The sequence below is a fragment of the Coregonus clupeaformis genome, chromosome 34 (genome assembly GCF_020615455.1).
Source record: "Coregonus clupeaformis isolate EN_2021a chromosome 34, ASM2061545v1, whole genome shotgun sequence".
Lineage (NCBI taxonomy): Eukaryota > Metazoa > Chordata > Actinopteri > Salmoniformes > Salmonidae > Coregonus > Coregonus clupeaformis.
In genome coordinates, this window is record NC_059225.1 from 9,460,431 (window position 1) to 9,471,027 (window position 10,597).

At 43.1% G+C, this 10,597-nt stretch overlaps 1 pseudogene; it reads right to left on the minus strand.

Moving 5' to 3' along the window:
* Positions 1-4,164: 4,164 nt before the first annotated feature.
* Positions 4,165-8,492, minus strand: LOC121549432 (annotated as a pseudogene).
* Positions 8,493-10,597: the final 2,105 nt, after the last annotated feature.

The following is a 10,597-nucleotide window of genomic DNA, read 5'->3' on the forward strand; positions in this document are numbered from 1 at the left end:
AGAGGAGAGAGAGGACAGAGAGAGTGACCAAGAGGGGAGGGGAGAGAGAGAGAGACCGAGAGGGGAGGAGAGAGAGAGAGACAGATGGCAGAGGCCAACCACACAATGATGTGGATCATGACCAGTGGCGACCGGTTTTTGAGCCCCACATTTATAGCATGTTATTTTGGCATTAATACGTGTCACATTACAGTTTGCAAACAATGTAAAAAAAATTATATATATATATCATTGAGTTAATAAAGCCGCATACAAACATGGTCTCTTTTTTGTTTTCTTGAGTAAGGCAGCTCCAAAATGCAGGTGTTTCGGACTAGCTCAGTGCTTTCTGTGGTGGTGGGGCAAGCCAGCAGAAAATTCGGAGCGTAGGGGTTGGTAATGTTCTCTAGTTGCATCGTGATTGGCTCAGTGTTCTGTCACTCATGGGGACACTACCTCACTGCCAAATCTAAGGGTAGACTTAGAAAATGCAAGCCCTTTGGGTGCTGCCATACAGTTACATTAGACGTGCCCTTCCAAGAAGGCTCAAGGTCATTGGCCACAGATAAAATGACACAAAATCACGTTATATCTACAGTAGCTTTGATTGGACTGATCATGTCAACATCTTACTTAGCTAGCAGTCATCATCATGAATCAAGTTGACAATCTACTGGCAAATCCTTTTTAATCCTTGTCATATGAAGAGAAATTATAGATAAAGCGTATCGGTGCTCATCGGCCATCGGACATAAACATTACACAACAAGTTGGAAACCGCAAATTCAACAACTTTCTTTGATGACAACATTTTCCCGCGAAGGGGGGGTACACACCCCCATCCACATCGACGGGGCAGCAGCAGTGGAGAGGGTCAAGGGCACCAAGTTCCTCGGTGTCCACATCAATGAGGACTTAACATCGTCCTCTCACACCAGCAGTTGTGAAGAACACACGTCAGGAGGCTGAAACGATTTGGCCCCTCAGATCCTCAGCATGAGCTCCCAGCCATCCAGGACGTAAATGCCAGGCGTCTGAGAAAGGCCCAAAGAATTACCAGCCTCCAGCCACCCGAGACATGGACTGTTCTCCATGCTTCCGTACGGCAGGCGGTACCGGTGCATCAAGGCTCAGACAAACAGACTCCTATACAGCTTCTATCCCCTGGCCATAAGACTGTTAAATAGCTAACAATTACTGCTCTCCCTCTCCCACAGACTATCCACACAGACTCTATGCCCATCCACAGGTCTCTACCCACTCAGACACAACCTATGCTGCTGCTAAAATGATTATTGATTAGATGTATTACTCCATTACGCTGTTGTCCATTGATTGCAATTACCATTAGTATTTATCTAGTTATCCTGCTACTGGTTACTATTACTTCTGTTTACATATTCAGTGCCTTCAGAAAGTATTGATACCCCTTGACTTATTCCACATTTTGTTGTTACAGCCTGAATTCAAAATGTATTAAATACACACCATACCCCAATTACGGCTGTGAGTCTTTCTGGTTAATGCAGTGTTCAAAACAACTGGGAACTCGGATAAAAACTAGCTCCGACTGGGAAAAATAGATTTGAACAGTCATCCAACTCGGAATTTCAACTCGGGAACTCAGGCCTCTTCTAGATCTCTGACTGAAGATCATTGAGGTCATGATTTGACCCCATATTTTGCCGAGTTCCTAGTTGTTTTGAACGCTGCATAAGTCTCTAAGAGCTTTGCACAGCTGGATTGTACAACATTTGCACATTATTCTTTTATACATTTTTCAAGCTCTGTTAAGTTGGTTGTTGATCATTGCTAGACAGCCATTTTTAAGTCTTGCCATAGGATGTTCATGCCGATTTAAGTTAAACTGTAACTAGGCCACTCAGGAACATTCAATGTCGTCTTGGTAAGCAACTCCAGTGTATATTTGGCCTTGTGTTTTAGGTTATTGTCCTGGTGAAAGGTGAATTTGTCTCCCAGTGTCTGGTGGAAAGCAAACAATCAGGTTTTCCTCTAGGATTTTGCCTGTGCTTAGCTCTATTCTGTTTCTTTGTATCCCTCCCAAAAACCTCTAGTCCTTGCCGATGACAAGCATACCCATAACATGATGATGGGTATTCTTGCAGCCACCACCATGCTGAAAAATATGAAGAGTGGATTTTCCCAAAAGATAACGCTTTGTATTCGGGACTTGAAGTTCATTTCTTTGTCACATTCTTCGCATTTTTACTTTAGTGCCTCATTGAAAACAGGATGCATGTTTTGGAATATTTTTTATTCTGTCATTTAGGTTAGTATTGTGGAGTAACTACAATGTTGATCCATCCCCAGTTTCCTCTTATCACAGCCATTAAACTCTATAACTGTTTTAAAGTCACCATTGGCCTCTTGGTGAAATCCCTGAGCGTTTCCTTCCTCTCCGGCAACTGAGTTAGGAAAGACGCCTGTATCTTTGTAGTGACTGGGTGTATTGATACACCTTCCAACGTGTTATTAATAACTTCACCATGCTCAAAGGGATATTCAATGTCTGCTTTATTTTGTATTGACCTTACAGATAATTGTATGTGTGGGGTACAGAGATAATAGTCCACTATTATTGCACACAGAGTGAGCCCATGCAACGTATTATGTGACTTGTTAAGCACATTTTTATTCCTGAACTTATTTAGGCTTGCCATAACAAAGGGGTTGAATACTTACTGACGCAAGACATTCTACTTTGACATTATGGGGTATTGTGTGTAGTCCAATAACCACGTCTCCATCCAACCTTTTTGTGCGCGTAAAGTACATTTCAGATCAAATAAATGTCATGACAGGCCCTGATGGAAACAGAAATTGTTTCGGTAATCTTTCTAAATGTAGAAAAAACAAAATAGGCTAGACAAAGTGGGATCTTTTGATGTTGGTGGAAACGCTTTTATGTGCAAATATTGATATAATAACCATCATATCGAAGTAAACTTGGGAGTCACGCGATGACATGGTGTGTGGTCCTCCCACTACGACTCGGGAAACCATGCAGTTTATTAGGCTACAGATTATATAAGTTATGATGAACTTCACAGGGTGGTGAAAGTGCACGGTGATAAGCTTGATGCTCCTTTCCAATAAATATCGAGGGTCTTATTCTGGTGACATGACGATCGATGCTTGACTGCCGTTTGACAAATAAAAATCCATAATAATCTCATCATGTAGACTAGCCTACCCACACTGTATCTGCCAGCTGTTGGCTAGAGACCATGCCAACACCAGAGGAGGCACATTTGCTATTTAATGCGACAGTTTGTGACAACACTGTCGGTAGAGTTGAAAATGCGATGGAAACACATTGAACATTACATTTTTATTCGGTAAATGAAAACGTGAAAAAGTACATTGTGTGCACTACATCACACACTGGTTTTTTATCTGCAACAAATCAGTTTGGTGGAAACAACCCGGGTGGAAATATGTGTATATTTCAGAATATTTGCATGAAAATCTGTCACCAATTGGATGGAAACCTAACTAGGTACACAAAATCTAAATGTAATCCATTTTAAATTCAGGCTGTTAACAACAAAATGTGGAAAAAAGCCAAGCGTTGTGAAAACTTTCTGAAGGTACTGTTTATTACCATTAGTATGTTACCGTAAGTATTTATGTATTCCTGCTACCAGTCAGTTTTCAGCTCTGTTTACTGGTATTGGCAGAAACAACCTTTAACTCTCGTCGTTGTTATTGTGTGGTTTTTTATTCTTCCTTATTATATCCTGTGCACGTGACGAATAAACGTTTAAACTTGAAACATCCTCTCGTCTGTGTTATGAACCTCCTCTCGTCTGTGTTCTGAGGGAAGAACAGAACATGAACCAGCCTACACAGAGAGCACTACAACTGTGGAACATCCTCTACAACCCATGTAAAGAATAGGCCTAAAATGGGGCTGCGCTTAAAAGCTGCAATATGTTACTTTTTGGGCGACCCGACCAAATTCACATAGAAATGCGAGTTATAGATCTGTCTTCTTAAGTCTAAGAAGCAGTGGATCTGTTCTGTGCTCTTTTTCTATGCTTCCCGTTCTTAAGCTTTGTTTTTGCGTCGGCTGAAAATACGTCGTTGGTTATGGAAAATAGAATTCACAGCGGTGTAGATGGTACAATGATTCTGTACACTACACTTGCTTGTTTTGTCACAAACTGAAATTAGGCGAACTATTAGAATTTTAGCAACCAGGAAATGGTGGAGCAATTTCTGCATAGTGCACCTTTAAAAAGTTTGAATCCTAACTTGAGAGAAAATCTCACATAATTTCTGTGTAAGTCTCACTTTGAAATCAATTAATCATTTAAGTAAAAGTTACACACACACATTTTTTTTTTTTTAAAGCAGGAAATAAATGGGAAATCACATGAACTGAAGTCCTCAGCTATCCATGTAATTGATGTTCTGGACGATTAATGTATCTAATTTAAATGGTTCCTGTTGATCCATCAGTGGCACACAAAATCAGTAATAGATGGTTGAGATGACTAGCTGTAACGTCATGCATCCTTGCGAATCGAGAGGATTTATTTTATTGTATTATTTGTGTATTTCGGGGATTAGAACCAGCGACCTTTCGGTTACTGTCACTACGCTCTTAACCACTAAGCTACCTGGATTGCAGGTAGAACGGTTGATTTCCTCATTGGTTAAGCTATAAGTATTATGAGGAAAATAACTTGATCTCAAGGGCGGTGTGAGTTTCACAGTCTCCATCTACACTGCAGACATGAACTAGAGGGATACAAGAGGACACACGTCAGTACAAACTACACAACGAAACATCCTAACAAGAAGGCCAAGAGAGTGATTCTGAGCCTATATTCTGATGTGAAGATTGTGACGGAAATCTAGTGATTTTGAAATCATTCCTTTCAAAATGAGCAAGAGTTTAGCTTTTTATTTATTTATCAAAGCGCCTGTGATTATCGACTGGTTAAAGTAACTGTTCAGTGAAAATCTCACTTTGAAAAGTTAATATTCTGTTAACTCATACCCAAATAATGTTGTTGACTCATCCTATACTCGTATTTGTGGCCAAAGCATGAATTGGAGAAAATACATGTAGAAATCCCACCCTGAAACTTGTATTTCAAACAAACCATTTCAAACATCCTTTCTATTTCCTCATAGAGTATGATGTCATACTCCTGAGGAGGATGAGCTGGCCAATCAGCGGTTTACTCGCATTAATATTTGTAATGACCAGTATACGCCCACACCATTCTGTTGTTGGGGTACGCCCACACCACTCCAACACAGAAAAACATACTTAATTAGCATTTTTTGTAAGGAAAACTATTTAACTCATATTATAAGTAATTATAGGCCATATTTCATATACATTTGGAAACACTGGACAATTACTTTAAAGCTCTGTCCTCCCACCTCCATATCTTCAAATTAAGTTATAATAATACACATTCATTCATCGATGGTAAGGTCAGGGTGACTAAAAAAAAAGTACACCCCCCCCCCCCAGCTGGAGTAGAGCACATTGTGGGAGTCCAGCCTGACTGTAGTGGGACCAGCTGGAGTAGAGCACATTGTGGGAGTCGGGGGTGAAGCAGACGTCCAGCACGCTCCAGTCCACGTCTCTGTCCTTTACCGTCCGCTTCAGGTTAAAGCGCCCCCTACTGGTGTCATACAGACGGATGTTCTGGTCTAGGAAAGACAGGGGAGGGATGCATGTGTTAGGAACCAGTGGTCACTCCTAATAAAAATGTGACATTGTTTTAATATGTATTTGGAAATGTACATGTAAACACAGCGATGCGGTTAAGAACTAAAGGAATTAGTTTTCCCAGTCCACTGTATCCGTTGTGTTCACGTCCTTACCTTGGCAGGCTGAGAGGAACATGTTGCCATCGTTACTGTACACACCACAGAATACTTTCTGCTGGTATGTGTCCTTGTGTGCCACATGATTGGGCAGGAAACTGAGGAGAAATGCAAACGGAACGTTAACAAATGTCAATGACAACAGGCTCCTCCTCATCTGTCAATATTCAGATCAATGGTCTGATAAGGCTTTATTCATTGTAAACAAGTTGGAACTATTAAGTTGAACAATTTATAAAACATCAGCTTTCACTTGTTTTTGCAATGACTTTACGGCGAGTAGTTCCTGTATCTGTGGATGTACTCACTGTGAGCGAATGCGACTGCACTCTCCGTGAGGAAAGACTGGAGCCTCGACACCGGCCTTGTTCCCTCTGAGAGAAGAACACAAATCAAAGAAAGTTACCCTCTAGACCTGAGAAACAACTTTGTAAGAAACTACTGTGACAAAGCGAGACCCAACATGAAATTGCTCGTCCTCACCTCCGTCAGCACGTGGGTGAAGCTTTGCCTGGCCTTCAGGCCGGATGAGGCCGTGGCCACGAGGATAGGGTCCGGATTTCACTCCGGTCCAACTCCTGAATGTCGGGCTGGGAGTCCACTGGCAAGACACAAGACACAGCAGCAGTCAGCCAGAGACCAGTGGGGCATACAAGTATAGGTACAAACAACACACTTGTGAAAGGAACATGCCATTATCACGCATTATGTTCGGTCTTAAGACTTGTTATTGTGTATTTAACCTCCCGAGTGCGTAGTGGTCTAAGGCACTGCATCGCAGTGCTAGCTGTGTCACTAGAGATCCTGGTTCGAATCCAGGCTCTGTCGTAGCCGGCCGCGACCGGGAGACCCATGGGGCGGCGCACAATTGGCCTAGCGTCGTCCAGGGTAGGGGAGGGAATGGCTGGCAGGGATGTAGCTCAGTTGGTAGAGCATGGCGTTTGCAACGCCAGGGTTGTGGGTTTGTTTCCCACGGGGGGCCAGTATGAAAAAAATAAAATAATGTATGCACTGACTAACTGTAAGTCGCTCTGGATAAGAGCGTCTGCTAAATGACTAAAATGTAAATGTATTTAACAGTGATGTCTAGTAAGTGCATTGAAATATGTATGAAGAGCACTATAGAAAATAAAGAATCAAATTTTGGGGGTGGTTTTTCTTTCATTGATTGTGCAGCAGGATGTCTGTGACTAGTGCGCACTACAACAATGACACCCAGTTTGGTTTACCGGGAGGGTTGTAGCGGTCTCCTAGGCGTCATCGATGTCCTCGTCAGAGTCAGAGTACGACTGGACGAGCCGCAGAGCTGTTGCTCCACTCCCATGGACCAGCCTGGGGAGATGGGGAGAGGGATGGGGAAACACTTGTGCTCAGTGACATGAACTAGGGTTACATATATAGAACCCCAGAAGAGCAATCACTCCATTCAGCATTGGGGGCACATGCGCTACAGAAGGCTATAAATCGGTCCACTAATACTGGACTAGTAAAGGCCCAGTGCACTACTTTTGTCAGAGAAAAGAAAATAAAAAATGTTCAGGGCCCTCAGCATCCCTACTTCCCGCAGCTAGAGTGTTGAGTATGTTTTGACTTGGAGCAGAGCACTTCTTATGTGCTAGGTGCACTCTTTAGTTACAGTTCAGGCAATGATCAGACTGTCTCCCAGTCCCAGCTCCAATTTACCTCCTCAATAGGTAAGCCAGCACTTCAAAAAAAAAAAAAATGTTCCTCCTCAGTTGCTGACAGACTGTCACCCTGCTGCCTCTCAGGCGATCTGTTGTTACTGTTGCTCTGGTTGGATTCTGCTTCAGACTGGTCAGGGTTGCCGCTGGAGCCCCGACTGACGGACATCCCAGAACTAGACAGAGCCCAGCCATAGAGCGAGAGCCTGTCAGGGAAGTCAATGATGTTGTCTATGAGGATGTGAATAATGATGACAGAGTCAGATAAATGTTTTAACAGGTATCTGTTCATCTGTGTATGGGTGAGCTGCCCGAATGACGTCAACAACTGTTTTTGTTGTGTGAGAGATTGACAGACTACTACCAAAATACTTAGCTAGGACTATTTAGTGGCAAAACAAGAAGCAGAATCATCAAGCTACTTGCTCTAACGTTAGTTACACATCACTAGCTAACCATCGCTAGCTAACCATCGCATGTATAGTCTGACTAGTTATATGGACTACTTACGTTAACTATCTAGCCAGCTAACCTAGTTTAAATACCTAACGTACACTTAAACGTGCTTGACAGTTCTTTGGTGCCGTTTCCTCTGGCTGTAGATTAAGTGTAATAACTTGCCAATTATGTTGTCGCGAGTCAGTTTATGAAAACGGTTGTTATCTGTAGATGATTAGCCGTTTTCGCTGCCGATGTTTTCAAGATATTACCAGACCGAAGTACTGGAACCCCTTCGCGTGTATTTTATTGTACCCGAAGAGGAAGAGAGAGGCCCAACTCCGCGGAAAATCTGTCTCCCTCCAGCAGGTGGCGTTTCTTTTCCGGCCACCAAGCCAGGAATTTATGTATGGCGGTCAATGAGTGTCGAAATTGGTCAACAGAAAAATGAATGGCTTATTTTCTACGTGAAGTTTATTTGATCGAATAGAAGTTTCGTAATAAGTAGGACGCGTGACATCCCGGCAACTTTGAGAAAAAACACTTTATATCGGAGTTGTCTCGAGATGGCTATGCATTTTCATGGCATGAGGCTAGTAGCATAGCATCTCCAAAGATGTTTATAACTAACCCATTGTTCTTTCTGCGGCATCTCTCTCCATTGAATACAGGCGGTTGACGTCAACAACCCTCATCGAATATTTTAAAAAATGATTACAATAATGAGATGTATCCACCAATCCAAAGAAAGGATAGGTGGGAGCTAGAGTGCCGCTTTGACGACAACGACTACCATTGTTAGAGCGGAGAGACGTATCTTGTTAGTATATCCATAATGTTCTTTATACTTCAGTGGCGGACGCGCGCCTCTGCCCCTTTTGCTGTCACATGACCCACTCAAGCCGTGCCAGTGCATGTTGAAACCTTTGAAAATTCACGTCATGACTATAAAACTCTATGTATGGATGGCATTCTCCACAGGAAAACCTTGAAATGAGGACATCCATAAAACCGCAGGGATAGCAAAACATTATAAGGATTTTAATTTTTTATTAGGATCCCCATTAGCCGACACCAATGGCGCCAGCTAGTTACTGGGGCCAGACACATAACGGCAGTGGCGACACCTCAATCAGGCAGAGACCCACCAACTTTGAGCCCCACCTGTTTTTTTATTTTTTTTTGTGCCTGTTTTGCATGTTATTTTGGCATTAATAGGTGTCTCTTTTTTGCTTTCTTGAGTAAGGCAGCTCCAAAATGCAGGTGTTTCAGCCTAGCTCAGTGCTTTCTGTGGTGGTGGGGCAGCCAGCGGAAAATATGGAGAATAGGGGTTGGTAATGTTCTCTAGTTGCGCCGTGATTGGCTCAGTGTTCTGTCACTCAAAGGGACACTACATCACCGCAAATACTATGGGTAGAGCTCGAAAATTCAAGCCCCTTGGGTGTTGCCATAGACTTACATTAGAAGTGCCCATCCAATAAGACTCAAGGTCATTGGCCACAGATAAAATGAAGTAAAATCACGTTATATCTACCGTAGCTTTGATTGGACTGATCATGTCAACATCATACTTTCAAAATCTTAACTAGCAAGCTAGACAAGCAGTCATCATCATGCATCAAGTCGGCAATCTACTGGCAAAACCTTTTCAATCCTTGTCATATGAGGATACATTTTAGATTAAATGTATCATTGCTCATCGGCCATTGGACATAAACATTACACAGCAAGTTGGAAATCGCAAATTCAACAATGAGTGCTAAGGCGCCACTGCAGCCCCGGGTTCGATCCCAGGCTGTGTCACAGCCGGCTGTGACCGGGAGACCCATGAGGCGGCGCACAATTGGCCCAACGTCGTCCGGGTTAGGGGAGGGTTTGGCCAGCCGGGATGTCCTTGCCTCATCGTGCTCTAGCGACTCCTTGTGGCAAGCACCTGCAAGCTGACTTCGGTCATCAGTTCGACAGTGTTTCCTCCGACACATTGGTGCGGCTGGCTTCCGGGTTAAGCGAGCAGTGTGTCAAGAAGCAGTGCGGCTTGGCTCTCGACCTTCGCAGAGTCCGTAGGGGAGTTGCAACTACCAATTGGCTATCATGAAAAAGGGGGTAACGCCATGGGCCAGAAAAGTTTGAATACATTGGCCATGCTGTCAATCCAGCATGACTTCTTCCGCCTTCAAAATAACTAGAAACTCTGAACTGGGAAATCTCAGACTTCAGTGAGTTCAAGACAACTGGAAACTCTGATAAAACTAGCTCATACTGGGAAAATACGGAAAATACTTTTGAACGGTCATCCAACTCGGAATTCTAAGTAGGGATTTAAGGAATTCTAAGTAGGAATTCTAAGTAGGCCTCTTTCTAGAGCCCACAAGACGGACCGCCGCGCCACCTTCCTGTTCAAGTGAGAAGAGCACAACAAGGTGAGTACAAAAATGTATTGTATGCTGCTGCATAAATGATGTAATATACGAAGGAGATATGTATACTGTAGCCAAAAAAGTAATACTAAGTGTATGTTGTGTGGCGCAGCGGTCTAAGGCACTGCATCTCAGTGCTAGAGACGTCACTACAGAACCCGGTTTGATTCCAGGCTGTATCACAATCCGGCCGTGATTGGGTGTCCC